General features: G+C 35.6%; 1 pseudogene; it reads left to right on the forward strand.

Annotated features, from left to right (window-relative positions):
* Positions 1 to 4,568: 4,568 nt before the first annotated feature.
* Positions 4,569 to 5,196, forward strand: LOC149177533 (uncharacterized; annotated as a pseudogene).
* Positions 5,197 to 16,223: the final 11,027 nt, after the last annotated feature.

Below are 16,223 nucleotides of genomic sequence, written 5' to 3' on the forward strand. Positions count from 1 at the left end.
AATGATTCACTTGGTAAATGTGACTTGTTGTGAAACCAAGCAAAGCTTCAAACCTAGATTCACTAGTAAAAAATTTCGATTATATCTAACAATAGATCACCTTTATCACACACCCTTAAATCATATGCCCAAATGATTAAGTTTTTTCATTTCTTAAACATGTGAAGAGATATTATTACTTACGGGACTAGATTACTGAGGAAATAGCTATATTGACTTTGCAAATATTTTACAAGTTCCATACCTTCAACTAGTTTTCAAATTTCTTATCCTTTACATGGGGGTTCCTCTATTGGGTGTTCTCAATTGTGGCATCCCTTGAAGTTAAATCATGATTTATGCATAAACAATAAATTTGAGCTATTTCAATGGCTTGGTTTGATGAAATTTATTTGTTCATATGCTTAATCTATAATGGTTTCATGTGACTCTGATTTGTTCTAGGCATAAACATGTATAAGTTGAGTAAATATTAAGAAAATGAATATTAATTTACGCAAGTATACATATATTTGAATGGTTCTTTTGGAAGATTTAATATCCACATACCTGCAATTCAAACACTTTGTATGTGCACTATTCACCTTGCACGCACTATCACTGCTAACCAATTTGCTTTACTAACCATTACAAGTAGAGTAATTGCTTGTATTTTACTTTGAAAAATTGCACACAAACATAGGTTAAAACTAGGAGGAAAGTAAGTGGTCTTAATCCACATCTTTTTTACTTGTTTTTCTCATTCCAATTCACACCACACCTATCTTAACTAAAAGGAGAGAAAGTGGACCTAAATCCACATATTTTTTTACTTGTTTTCTAACCAAAGCCATTATTTCATTTTATTTTGGGACTAGGAGTTGGTGTTAGTAAACAAAGAAAGTAGATACCTCCCCCTTGCACCCTTGTGGTGAACCTGTGGGGTATCTTAAATATTTCTCAAAGCACTAATTTGTCCATCACCCTATATGTGAGAAAATAGCATAATTAAGAAAGAGTAAGTGGCCCACTATCCACACATATTTTATTTTCTTGCAAGGAGCAAAAATCACATAGCATAATTAGGGTAATTGTAAAGGATCATCACATATCCACATCATTACAATTCACACTTTGTATGTTCACAATTTCACTTGCACACACCTTCACTCCACATACTAAGCTCACTTAAACTTGGTATAAAGGGTATCCTCTTTTGGAATATTTGTACTTAGATTCTTTGATCTTACATTTTTTGCACACCCTAAGTGAAGAAAAGACTCTATAAAAACAACCTTAACTTGAACACATTAAATTCCCCACAGGGGCCACAAGATAATTTATAGTTCAAGTTAAGACGACGTGCATATGCAACACATAAGTTGTCATGGTTGTTTTCATCTTGAAACATAGAAGTTTTCTTTTAGGGACCTTAAATTCATACATCATCTAGTGAAAAATATGGTAATGAGAAGAAACTCATGAAGGGGGTAAGGCTTAGGTGGCAGATTATCATGAACCTCCTTATTGTCACCTAACACTTGGTATGGGTTTTGGTGTAATACCCTCCTCCCATATTTACTTAAGCTAACTGGTCCACTAGGGTAAACATGTAATGATAAACTACTATGATATGATTCAACTCCCCAGGTATAGTTAAGGAAGTGGAACTGACAAACACAACAAAACTAACCTTTCCCAAGAGCTACAAACCCTTCAAGAGGTAACCAACCCTTCCAAGTGCTTAACCCGTGAGACAACTTAGATTTTTACTATCCCAGAGCCTCAATTGCTACCATGACAAGGCATGCATGCAACCAACTCCTTCTAGCTGCTCTCATAGCAAGGGAATGCCAATGACTATGGACTTTTCTAGACAGTTCTAAGCCAACGACCCTAGATTTTGTGCCACTTTTTCTGGGCCAGGACTCAAGCCATTGCTTATAACTTCATGAAACCTTCAAAAATGATAAATTAAACTGAAAAGAAGGTACTAATGCAAACACTTAATCAATGACTTGAATGGACCCCTACTAGCCATAACAGGCATTTCGTCAAACATGTCGCAAATATGAAATCTATAGGTCATAATAACATATTTAAGCATAGGGTTCTCATACTTATCCTAGATTCGTAAAGAAGCATTGTAGCCATATTATAATAGTTGCATTATCATTTGTTAGGTCATGTATTCATTGTACATTCATTTTCTAATAAAAAATTAATGAGAGCCATACAACAAATCTATCATAAAACATACTCATAAGAAACATATAAAAAATAGAAATAACAAGGATATAACAACCATAAAATTCGCATATAATCCAATACATTTAGACATGAAATACGAAGGAGAAATAACTCTTATTAATGAATGAAAAATCCAACCAGGTATGGGACTTCCACAAACCACCTGACCATAGATTGGCTGACCAAATCTTTATTTCAGCCAATCACCCCCGTGCCATATTCCAAGCATGAAAGTGGGAGTCAAAACCAAACCAAAATAGGTTTCCTAGGCTTTACCACAATCCCCACCGGATCACTAGGCCCTAAACAAGTATGGATACCACCATATTTCTCCACTTACATCGTGAGTAATTTTCTTGCCTCCTAGTCTCTAGGCTTTATCATATATCTCACCATACAATGGTCGAGGATTCTTAGGCCTAATTAAGACTCCACCCTCCAATATTTACTGTATATCCTGTCATTAACCTATCAAGGATTTCTAAGTCTAATTAAGGGCACACACCTCTACGATTTACCATATATCCCACATTCACCATTCGAGGATTCCTAGGCCCACCAGGCACACAAAATATGGCGTTACCGCAATCCCAGTCTGGTCCAGGGATTCCTAGGAATTTGTTCTTTATTTCAGAGACCACCTCACTTAGTTTCAAAACCATCTATAAATCTAGCCTAACCAAATAAAATAGAACCCATCACACCATGGCTATCCAAAAATGGCAAGGCAAGGCTGAAGAACATTGTCACACCTAGAAAAAACCATGTCAATGACAACAAGAGAACCAAATACACACGTGTATGTACCATGCATGCAAAATATAGCAAGTAAATCATACATGCATATCGATACCTACAAATAATCCCACTATATCTGGTTAATGATGCTCTTCCTTGCTTGATCTTTGTTTTCCTTTGCCTTCTTAGTCCTTCCTTCTCTTTCCTTGATCCAATGCTAAAGTGCTCTAAGAAAACACTGTGTCCAAGATTGAGAGAGAGAGAGAGAGAGAGATTCAAAATTGAAGTGACAAAAGGTACCAACTAATCCTCAGAAGCCTTTTTATTAATGAGGCCTCTATTTTCTTCATTTTCCATTATTTTCCTTCATTTTCCTCCTAACATGAAACCTGTGACCTTTCACCTTCCTTTTCTCCTAATTCCCATTATTTTCATAAATGAAATGCTAATTAATGCATGCCTTTCGAAAGTATTTACCATTTCCCTTATCGATTTCCTTATCCGTAATAAACCATGTTAGAGTCGGTATGTTCAGCCCTCCATCAGAGATCAAAAACTCTTTTTGCATTTCATCTTTAGGTGTATCATCCATTACAGTCCGGTTGCATTCCATTAGAAAGCATAGATTATCTGTCGGAAGAGCCTTGTCTTTCTTTTCCCTCATGTCATGTATTTGTTGGTGTGTGTCTGACCATTAAAGTTCATCAAAACTCATCGACGTCAATGTTTCTGTCATTCATAGTCATGGATCGTTTTTTGGTCAGCAAAAAATCTTTCATAGTTTTTAGGTCTAGGGTTTTGTCGATTTAGTCTTCAAATTTCCAAATAAATACCAGTAGACGCATGAGAGTTTCCAAATCAGTTTCCATTGCAAAATTTTATCATCAATAATGCTCGAGAGTGATTCTTCTTCAAAACCCTGTTTTGAAGAAGAAATCATCAAATTTGGTTTTAAATTTGTAAGTTTTCAAAGTCATGAAATGTTTCAAGCGCCACCCTGATCCTTTGCCAAAGTCCACCGCTAATCATCCCGATGATTTCTTCTTCAAAACCCTGTTTTGAAGAAGAAATCATCAAATTTGGTTTTAAATTTGTAAGTTTTCAAAGTCATGAAATGTTTCAAGCGCCACCCTGATCCTTTGCCAAAGTCCACCGCTAATCATCCCTACAAACAGACGAAGATTTTCATCATTCAAAAATTCAAAGGAAGCAAAACAGAGTTGATGAGAAATGTCAAAGTTTCAAACTTTACAAAGTGATTTTTCCAAATCAAAAAATAAAAGTTATTGAAACATTAAGATATTTTCATTGTTTATAAAATTTGTTTGCAAGTCAAGAGACAAGCGTGAAAGCCAAAGAAAAATGTGGAAAGGCGAAGTCAGTTGTTTGGAAGGCAAACTCTGTGTGAAATCCAGGCGCAGCGCATCGAGCAGGTGGCGTGGCGCACTAGAGGAGCGCGGCGCATCGGGCGCCTCCATGCAGTGTATTTTTACATGGGCATGGCGCACACAGCCACGAAGCCTGAGAATCACCCAAACTACCTCCAATCGCCCAAAAATGCACGGATTTTTCAGGGCATTTGAGGTCATCAAAGAGCCAGCATGGACAGATATCAAAGAGTCGAGAAGCCAAGACCTGAGTCGGCCATCCATGAGAATGAGATTTGTATCACCACCCAGGGGCTCATAAGGAATTACATCAGCTATGCCGATAGTCTTTTACAAAAAAAAAGGCACTAGAAATTTCCTTGAAGGCAATGGGTCAGGAAATAAGTAAAATCGTTGTTGTCGCTGGGATCTTAAAACAACGGGTTCCTGGTTTACATCGAACCACAGTTATTAGCTCGACAAGCATAGTTGATGTTTGGGAGCCTATGGGAGAAGGACTACTACTTCTGGAAATGACTTGGCATGTTTCTATGATATCTATCACTCTGGCCACTAAATAAACTCGATATGAAATCACCAGGTTACCAAGCTCCATTACCAATTGATGAGGTCAAACAAACAAATGCTAGTTTTGATGGAAATATGCAAGGTGGTATAGCTAGAGGATGTGGAAGGTAGGTGAATATGCTTGAAGACGGTAACACTTATAATGGACACGATTCAACTAATTTTTGCTCCTCGAGCCCGTGGAGGTGTCAGAGGCAGAGGTCGAAGTGGTCGAGGACGGGGATTGGCTGCAAATGAAAGGGTAGCTAGATTTCTAATCTGTTACATGCAATGAAGCTGGCTTGGTTTCTCTTGCAATATTTTAGACAAACTTCTTTGGAGCAGTGACTGTTTCCCTTCATTAAAAGGCAAAATCTTCGGTCAAAGTTATTTTTATTAAGAATTAGTGTTTATGTGAACAACAAAAAGAAAGTGAATGGTCAAAGACCAAACGCCACAAAGACATCTACCGTGGCAAAGAAATAGGAACAGATGGTCTATTTCTAACTTCAGTTACGATTCAGAAGGGATATACAGCTACAGTTTCCGCCTCTTCATTGGTTATCAACAGATTTCACATGTAACGATGCTCCTTTTCAAAACAGATGGCTGGCTCTTCATCTTTTTTTTGTTAATAATGATTAAATAATCCCTCATTTTGTGTCAATCTGTTTTCCCATAGATTGAGTCTATTTATTGTATTGAAAAATCATTTGTAAAGGGTTGGAATTTCTGGGAGTAGTGTAGAGGAAAAAACAAGCGCTTTCATTGTACAATTTTGGCAGAGGATTAATGAAAAGATGCAGCTCTGATTTATGAGATTCATGTGGTGTGAATTTGGCATAAGTGTCTTCTTACTGTTTCATATGTATTTTGTGATGTTTTACAGTTCATTCATAATCATTTCCAGTTGAATGCTTTTAAGTAAGAAAGGTAGAATCCATTTTACTGCTTTGCCTTGGGAAAGCGTTCATGTTCTGTGTGTCTTCTTCCGTCTGAAAAGGATTCATCACATATGCCCTTTTCAGCCTTCTCAACAGTATTTCCGCTCCATATTATTTTAAATTTGATTGCTAAGCTTCTTGCCTACCTTGCCTCATGAAACACTCTGTGTCTTTGATTTAGTTTCTCAGCTTATGCTGCTCTTTGTCTTATACAACCCAGGAAACGCAGTCATTTATTAAACTACCTCTTTCATATCTATTTACTAGCCTAAAATCAGTTTCCCATTTCAAGTCATCTCAAGCCTCATTGAAATACTTTTCACTGAGATTGACCCGGAGAGAGCCCTCTCCTGTCCTCGTAGGGCTAGCTACGAGGCTGAGCGTGGTTTGATGTTGAACCTAGAAGCTTGCCTTTTTAGCTTGAGGAAAATCTAGGCTCTAACAAACCAAAAAAAAACCCACACTTGGATGTTTTTCCAAATATTCAACTTGGAATATGTGTCCCATGACCTTGGTTACTTTTTTTCATTTACTAACTTTATTACATGGAATTTTGACTAGGGCTATTAAATTTGGGTCCAAAACTAACAATCAGAAGCTAAGATTCACTCATTCCCACTAGATGTAGGTAACTTAGTGGTTAAATCTTAGGGCATATTTCCCTATAGGTAGCAAGTGTGGGAGCACAAGCCACCTAAGGTGGTTTTGTTCAGGCTACTAGAAATGAAACCAACTCTTTCAGGACATAGCCCTAGTACCCCATGCCACTATAAACCTCTCTATACATTGTATTATCACTGGCCTAGAGAGAATTGGGCTGCTTCAACCTTTAACCTAGTGTAACTATTTTAGACCACTTGAACTGGAAGTTATTCCTTCTAATCTGAGAGGGCTCTCTCAAATGTTTATCAAATCTTCTTGAAACAATTCAAACAACAGATGACTAAGTCTGATCTCTTTGTTTTTTATGGTTTTGTGGGTGAAGAAAATGTGATGACTGCCACCATTTGGCATGGAGTCAAATTAAAACAAATTATGGCCAACAACAATGTTTGATGGAAGCTGACGCATCTATAACTTTGAAACTGATAAAAATGAACTTCCACGGTCATACATAGTAAATGAAGGAAATTGGAGCAGTTTGGCAAGATTTCCAAGTAATCAAAATACTATGTAAAACATGAAACAACATGATGAAAACCCATAAGAGCCATGACATAAATCTCAGGTACAAAAACAAAGTTCTTGCAAATTTTCTATTAAAGGATCAAAACATTAAAAAAGGTCAGTTCTTCACATTCTCCATCAACCCTTCTTAAAGTCGAAAGCCTACTTATTTATAGAGAAAATATCTCTTTACATATATTTCCACCTAGGCCAAATTCAATCCACTATTTTAGAGACATGTTCCTACTTTTCTTCTAGCTAACACAGTCCTCATAGGGATTTTCTATTTTACAATAGTTGGAACTCAACTAGGACTCTACTAGCTTTAAAACCATAACCACTTTTTGTTGATGTAGATAACTGAAGCCAACTGCATGCTAGATTTGTTGTAGTGTCATTAAATCTTCAACATGTTGATAGACATCAATTTAATTTCCCTTTTTTTCTCACTGTATTGATGAGCTCGATGATATGTAGATGTGGTTATTTGTTGACTTGGCATGTTGAAAAATAGGAGTTTATGAAATCCTCCTAGAGCTTGGATGTCTGCTATCAAAAAACTTTAAAAAGGCAGAAAAACAGAGTTTTTTTATGATTTCATAGTAAAACATCGTTTTCAGCAGTTCTGTAGCAAACTTTGGTAGCAACTTTGAAAAACACTCCTATGCTACATTTTTCCTCCATCTGTTGGTTCTAAGGTCTTTTTTTATTTTTATGAGCTAAATATAGGCCTTTAGAATAACCTTTGCTGAAATTTAGACCAGTCTTAACCCCCATGGAAAGCTACAACAAATTCGTGGCAAATTCTCAGCTTCACTACGGTTAGTTGCTATGAAAGTTCCAAAACTTTGAGTTTTTCTAGTTTCCATTATTTTAATGCCTCCTTATGACTCCTAATATCATATTAACTATACATATGGCTAAATTGATTGAATTAAGAATAGTTAAGACAAAATTGAAAAGTTTTCCATATCATGGAGTAGCACTTACTTCAGCAAGAATATTGAGGTTTGTCTTCTTGAGTTCAGCGTGGATCATTTCAATTTGACTTTCTAGTTTTGTAACTTTTCCTTATAGGATTATCATATCTGCATGTAACCAGATATTTCTTTTATACATATGTTCTAGCATCCTGTGTAAAGGCAGAGTCCTTTTTATCATCTTCTTAGACTTGTCTACAATTTCATCATAAAAATATATTTGCTTTAACACTTCATTTTGGTATTCATCAAACTCTAGCTTGGTCTTGATCACTTCTTGTCTGGCCTCCCTTAACTGTTCTTGTAGGACTTCTATTTCACTTTTTTCTTGAACAACCTCCTTACCTTTCTTTTTCTTTAATGGTTTCTTTGATAACTCTGTTTTGCTCAATGGTGCTTCAGGTATCTTCTCAACTTGCTGCATTGATCTTGTGACAGGTTTCCTTGGCCTGAAAATGAAACTCTATTCTTCTTGAGTAAAATCTAATTTTCTCTCTTACTTTTCTTCTTGGTTTCAGTTGTGGTCACTTCTACAAGCTTCTCAACTAGGCCTTCTTCAATGCCTATAGCTTCTAGGATGTCAGTCAATCTACCTTTCTTTACACTTTGTTCTTGTTCATTCTTCTGTCTTCTGGTCATTCTCCTATTAGTACTTGTAGAAGATTCAATTATAGGTTGCTTCTCTGTCACTGACTGTTGTCTTGCTCTAGGTTGTTTCCCTGTTCTAGGTTGTTTCCCTGTTCTAGGGGTTACAGATTTGGATTTTGGATTTTTTCTAGAGGGGGTAGCAACATCTAGTTCATATCCACTTAGGAACAAAAAGGTAAGCCAATCCCTGTTCAATCTATTTAGCTCTTCAACTACTAACAATTTGATAAGACCATGATGAAAAATAGAGGTACTATTTGCATCTGGTTTAGCTTGCACCTTGTTAGCCATCTTTCCTAAACTTATGAAGAGATAAAAAGGAATATATAAGGACTATTTACCTTTGAAGTGGAGCAACAACCTAAAGTGGTATTGGTAGACCATATAGAACCTTCCCTCACATGTAAAATACTTCTGAATAACCATCAGCAACTTGGAATAATGTTCTTTAAGACAAGTTCTGGGGATGCCCACTGTCATAACAATCCCTTGATCTTATTCCTTCAAGAATTCATCACAATACTAGAACTTTTAAAATTTAAACCATGTTTACCCTGACCTTGGGATTTCAGTAGCATGAGAAATTGTGTCTGGAGAGACATTCAAGCTTAGGATGCCCACCTTCGTGCCAACCCCTGTGAAATTGAGAGTGATTTCCTTAGTGATTTGTGCATGAAAACCCTGCAATTTTTGAAAAAATCAAAGACACCCCACACTAGAAAATCACTATATAAAAGTTGGGTCTTCTTCAAGGAGTTTCATGTTTGTGGGCTCATAACGCACTACATCACCTCTTTTGTAGTTTTTTTGGTGGCCATGCTTGCTAACACGTTGATAGATGTTGGTGAGCTGCTTCCTTTTCACCTACACACTAAATTTAGAACACCTAGACCTCCCCTAGACCACGATTAAACCTGTTTTGACAGCACAAACCGTGATCTATGAAAACACTTGTGAAATTTTTTTATAAGAGCAGATGGTATAAAGGGAAAGGGAGAGGTAAAAGTGAATAAAAAGGAGTGGAGGACACTGGAGTGAAGAGGTATAATGAATCAGTACATTTTGCGTCACTAACAATCATTTACAAATAAACCGTTATACAGCAACAAAATTTCATAGCGAGACAAGTGTCAGAGAGGACCGCTTTTCTATGGAACTGTCAGGGACTTTCGTAGCAAATTATGGGTTTGCGTAACTGCATTTGCTGTGAAAGTTTATAAAAGTGTCAGACCGACCTAATGTGAAATGATGACCTCAAAAAGGATGGAGTCGTGACCTTTTCTTGTTATGATGACCCTATTAAACATTTAATGGACCCTATAGCAAGTGTCACATGAACCTAGAGATAAAAACCCTATCTATAATGACCAATCAAAATAAAAAAATTATTTAGGGTTATCATAGATAACACCTTGGTTGGTTTTTGGTTGTTGGAAGCATCGTCAGTGACTTTCATGGCGTGGCCCCAATACCCTACTCTAAAATATTCACAAGGCCAAATTACTGCTTGAGAAGATGGATGTTATGTCATTTTAATATTTTTTCTCATACACAAAACCTCACAAACAAAATTTATTGATTGTTTCACACATTAGAATTAAAGGGAAAATTAACCATTCGCTTCGTCTTATGCATGTGATTCATTTGGTTTTCCTAAAGAAAATTCCCTCACCTTATTTTCCCTCAAACTTACTAGGGAACCATAGGGGACACAAGGGTTACCCATCACTCTAGTCACCTACAAGGTCTCCAATCATTATCGGGAGGAGTAACTGGTCTCTCACAATTCTAGTGCAAAAGATAGGACCAACCCACTATGTTCGGCACATCCATTCTTGGAGCCACCTTATTGGGATCTAACTCCTCTCTAGCCAACCCCTGTCCCCCCACCAGCCCATGGGAAATAGAAACACTACCCTGCAGTATAATCCAACCAACCCCACCTTGCAAGGTACCCCAACCAATACTATTCCACAAGGTATACGAACATCAATACCAACACCAACACACAAGGTCATTAAATCATGGCTAACACCAACAAGAAACCAATTATCACTTCTTTAAATCTCCCAGATTTAACGAAACCCACAATTGATCCCATTTTCTGTAATTAGCAATGCCTCCCCCCCCCCCCCTCATGCCAACCAATTTTCCATTGGATATCCCTAAATTCAAAGGAAAATGAGGGGAATACCCTGTCAATCATATCATGACCTTCCACCTATGGTGATTTCTTAAATAAGCATGTGTAGGTCTACTATTAAATACTTATGATTCATTTAAATTACAAGTATATTTTGTATTCCACTATGTAAGGATGTAAATTGATCAACCACATGAGGAAAAAGATGTGTCATATCAAGATGATCAACCACATGATGAAAAATATGTGCCCTATCAAGCTAATCAACCACTAGAGGAATAATATGTTCCCTATCAAGCTAATCAACCGCAAGAGGAATAAGATTTTCCCTATCAAGCTAATCATCCACTAGGGGAACAAGATGTTCCCTGTCAAATTAATCAATTATCACTAGTGGAACAAGATGTGCCCTGTCAAGCTAATCAACCACTAGAGGAAAATATGTTCCCTACCAAGCTAATAAAGCGCCAAAAGGATGGGTTGTGCCCTCTCAAGTTGATAGGATAATATGGAGTTGAAGCAGTTTGGAAAGGGGTGGAAGGTTTGCAGAAAAATTGGATGCAAGAACAATAAAGAACCTTCTGGAGCTTATCCCTGCTTGCACTGTTAGAGATCATGTAAGTAACATCATTCAACAATATTTTCAGAAAAATTCAGTTGTTGCACAAGCTCAAATACTTCATGGGTTGATCAAACATAAAAAAACTAAAACATGCGACAAAGCTTTTAGGTATCCAAGATGCTAAAAGTAGGAAGACACATATGAATGTCCATGAAAATATATCAAAGGCATTCTCTATGTTTGGAAAATCAAGGAAAACCAATGTTCAAGCTGCTTGTAGGGAAATCACTATTATTGTTGCACCAAGTACATTAAGACAACAAAAGTTGGCAACAATGTCAAAATTAGTCTTCGTATTGAGAAAAACGTTGCACAACCATACCAATTTCAGGGTTCAAGTAAATGAAAATGATGAACCTGCTTGTTGGAATCTTATCACCAAGAAACCTACCAAGGAAGGCTTACAACAAGAATTAGATTTTTGGGAGAGCCATTCTCGTGCTACTCTAGATAGAAAGCGTGCCAAATGACATCGCATATATAAAGGTTATTTCTACGCAAACCTTAAGGCTCTAAGTTTGGCCTTACATAGTGATTCAAACATGCATTTTTTTTATGGGCTATTCACTGATATTTTCAGACACCATTTGGAGATCCTTCTTAGGCCTTTTTGCCTTCTTTATGAGATACGTTTTTGGAACTTTTTCGTGGAGGTTCAGTGTTGGTTTGAATTACCTTCTGTGGTAAATATGGGCATGATTTTGTACTGTGATTGGAGTTGTTTTTATAATGTAGTGCGTACAATTTTATGTATGGCGCATTGCGTGGGTATATGAGAAAATTAGTGTGCATTTCACTATAATCTGAGGCAGATTCTTAAGAGTGCATGCAATCAAATTAATTGAGGTATTGATAGAGCTTGGTCAAATGATCATTGAATTAGTGATGTGTTCATATGTGCGTTGAATTGATAGACAACGATGGTTTTACATTGAAATTGTGATTGTAGCAGATCAATACCCTTTTGTGATGTATAAAATATTCATATGAGTTCGATGGATTGAAGAGTTACACGTATGAAGTGATGGGATGTTAAAATCATGGGTACCTACATACCTATAGAAGACTGATAGGTATATACTGACTATTAAATTCAGATCAACTAAAAGTGTAGATGCATTGCATTGGACTTGAATATATTCACCAATTAGAGAAGAGAAGGTGTGATATGGCTTACATGTGCAACTTACAGTACATTTCAGAGACTATTTTACATCATTGTATTAGATTAACATGGGAATTTGTGCATTAGTGCACATAGACTGAGTGTCATTGGATCATGTATCCTTGTAATGAAATGTGTTGATCTAAGAATTGTATACCCCTTTTGAAGTGCAATCGTAGTGTAGTGGATAAATGTGTGTGTTGGGTTAAAAAGTGTTGTGAGAGGTTAGAATTTTGGAAGTGTCGGGCTTTTTGGTGGCAATGTGTATTTGTGCGTGTTTATGTGTTTTGGTCAAATTGTATTGCTACCTTAGTGTGTTGTGGGAATCAGAGTTTGGCTTAATGAACATTGCATATGTTGCTACTAGTGTGTTGTTAGTCCTAAATTTTGCTAACGTTGTTTATGTTTTCAAGAATTAGGCTACATTGATAATGATTACTATTCAGATTGAATACTTATGATCAGAATGTTACTAGTTCTAGGGTTTGACAGAATTGTTGAGAAAAGTTATTGACTTGTGTGGGCATGTCATAATAGCTACCCGATGAGTGTTAGGGTTTACAATGCTTATATCCATAGACTGTCTTGTTGAGAGAATTTTGTTGCTATTTAGGGTTTGCATAAGGCTTTTTTTTATGAAAAGAATATTGCTACTTGGAGACTTGGCTACAAAGTATAGGGAAGTGGCTAATGATGTCAGTTTGAGCAGTTAGGGTTTGTTGCAACATATGAATAGAAGTTCCAGGGTTGATCCTTGAGAAAAGTTGTCTGACAAAGGCATATGTAATGTGAGAAAAATTATTGAGATTATTGTTGATATTCATAGGTTTTCTTATACATACATATATATATATATATATATATATATATATATATATATATATATATATATATATGATGCTAGGGTTTGATACTGCTAAGGTAAGTTGACAAGCTGATGTGACTTGAGAAGAGATGTGTGAGGGAATTGCTGATAGGACAAAGTACTTAGCTAATATGTATGATGATGACCATTATAGATATGAACAGTGAATTGGTTATTGATGTAAGCTGCTAGGGTTTATTATTGATATACATATTGAGAAAAGTTAGTGGTTTGATGTATTACTGGTTGAATTGAGTTAGCAAAGGATTACAATCAAAGAATCATATATATCTTAAGAAGAGCTACTTATGCAAGTTGTAGTGACAATGACAATGTTAGTCTATGTAGCGAATTAAAGATTATAATATTTTGCATTCAATGGTATATGTTGATCGTGGATCCAATCTGAAAATTGTGAAACGTGGTCCGCTTGTTGAATAGGGTGGTAGGGTGGTGCAAGGAAGGAGAGTGGAGTCTCCTTTAGGTTAGAGCCTAAGAACACTTTAGGGTGGTGCTAGGGCAAGTTGGAGCCTAAAAAAGGCGTTGGAGCATTTGTTTAGTTGGAATTGGTAAATCGAGGAGTTGGAGCCTCCTTAAGGTCAGAGCTTGTAAACCAGGGCATTAGAGCATCCTTCCAGTTGAAGCTGGTAAACTAGGGCGTTGGAGCATCATTTTAGTTGGAGATGATAAATCAAGGAGTTGGAGCTTCCTTCAGGTTGGAGCCTATAAACTAGGGCGTTAGAGCATTCTTCCAGTTGGAGTTGTTAAACTAGAGCGTTGGAGTATCCCTTAAATTGGAGATAATAAATCAAGGTTTGGGTCCTCCTTCTAGTTGTATCTATAGAATCCTGGAAGTTACAACTTCCTATTGATGTAAAATTTTTGAAGACCTATATTAAGAAGCGTTGGACGGTTTTTATCTTGGAAGGGTTTCCAAATAAAAAGCTATGGTCTACTATCTTGGATGTTGTGCATTGTTGAATGGTGTTGTTAAATGTTATGTTTTCTCTAATGATGATGTTAATTAATGCTCTGAAGATTAAAAATTAACTAATTTAGAGGAAACACTAATTCACCTCCCTCTCAATATTTCCAATAAAATCAATGAGACATTACATCGAAAAATAATAAAGTAAAAACACAATATCTTCTCAATTAATATATTTTCAATTAAAAAATTAATAAAAAGTTAAAAAGTAATAAGAATATTGAATCCCGTATATGATAATTTTGTTTTTATTAATAAAATTATAAACATTTTAATAATGCATTTTCACCTATCATATATCTTTAAATTTAATTAATAATCATATGAAACTCTCTCTCTCTCTACCATGCATATTATATTAATCATAATATTATGATATTCGTAATCATAATATTTTCAAACTTTCAAAACTTTTCATGTTTGAATTTAGTTAATAAACATATAACAACTTAATACTTATCATAATTTTTTCATATATATATAGGAAATTCATAGGGGTGGATCAGATGGTGACAGGGTGTTTTATTAAGGTATTGTGTGCTATAAAGGTCACAGGTTCAAAACTCTAGGATAAAATCCAGCCATGTTAAGGGTTGGTGTATCCCGAGATGGAGCATGAGCGTGATCCCCAGGTGATTTTAATGGCTTAGATGGCTTAGATTCCCCAGGGTCACGGCTAGTCAAGCCACAAGTAAGGCATGACAATCATCTCAGAACTCACATTACCTAGCCAAAAAACAATAATAATAAGAAGAACTATGAAATATTTCAGAGAAAAAAGACATGGACATTATATGTAGTTATATGCATTATGAAGGCTTCAATAAATCTAATCTAGATTCATTTTAATTTAGGATCTATCATGAGCCTAGAGGGATAAAAAATCTCAAAATGCAAACCTTTTTTTAAACACAAATCTTGAGGAAATGTACTAGAGATTTGTTTTCTCTTCGTATTTAGTAAATCCAGGATTAAGGATAGATCAATGTTGTTTCTTACTGATATTATTTATATGATATAAATTTCATATCTCTACATATAGAAATATTCTTATATTTAATTTTGTAAGACCCTAATAATACATATAGTTTTCTTTTTGGCTAACCCACGGGGTTTGAACCCAAAACCACATGGGACAACTCCTCACTTTCAAGGTGATTGTCGATCAAACTAACCCCTATGGGAAAATTATTGCATTATCTTTTTTATGCATGATTCACAAATATTTGAACTTTGAATTTCATAGTTTACATAATAATTCATAGCTTTACCCAATTGAGCTACCCCCATGGACTCTAATAATACATATAGTTACATACATATAGGTTTGGCATTTTTTCACGTGTTTTATAATTTTTTGTATTTAATTCTTTAATGTAATATGTATAGCATTAATTTCATATATAGGGAAAGAACATGTTTTACTTATCAAAAGTGTTATTTTAGGTAGTTGGGTGGAATAGTTATTATCTTCCCACTCGAGATCAAGTTTTTGCTAGTGACACGATGAACTATAATGCCAAACCTTTCCTCAAATCTTGCATTAAAAAAAAGGATTATATTTTGAGAGATTACCTTCAACCTATTAAATATAGGTAGATTATGATAAGTTTTCTCACCTTGTAAAAAATAGGTACATTATTATTATTATTTTAAAATGGATTAAGTAATCCATTTTAAAATAATAATAATAATGTACCTATTTTTTACAAGGTGAGAAAACTTATCATAGTGTGTGTGTGTGTGTGTGTGTGTGTGTGTGTGTGTCTATATATATATATATATATATATATATATATA

Source organism: Pinus tabuliformis, chromosome 4_1, assembly GCF_031772625.1.
Source record: "Pinus tabuliformis cultivar Carrire ecotype Pingquan chromosome 4_1, CPIR1, whole genome shotgun sequence".
Classification (NCBI taxonomy): Eukaryota; Viridiplantae; Streptophyta; class Pinopsida; order Pinales; family Pinaceae; genus Pinus; species Pinus tabuliformis.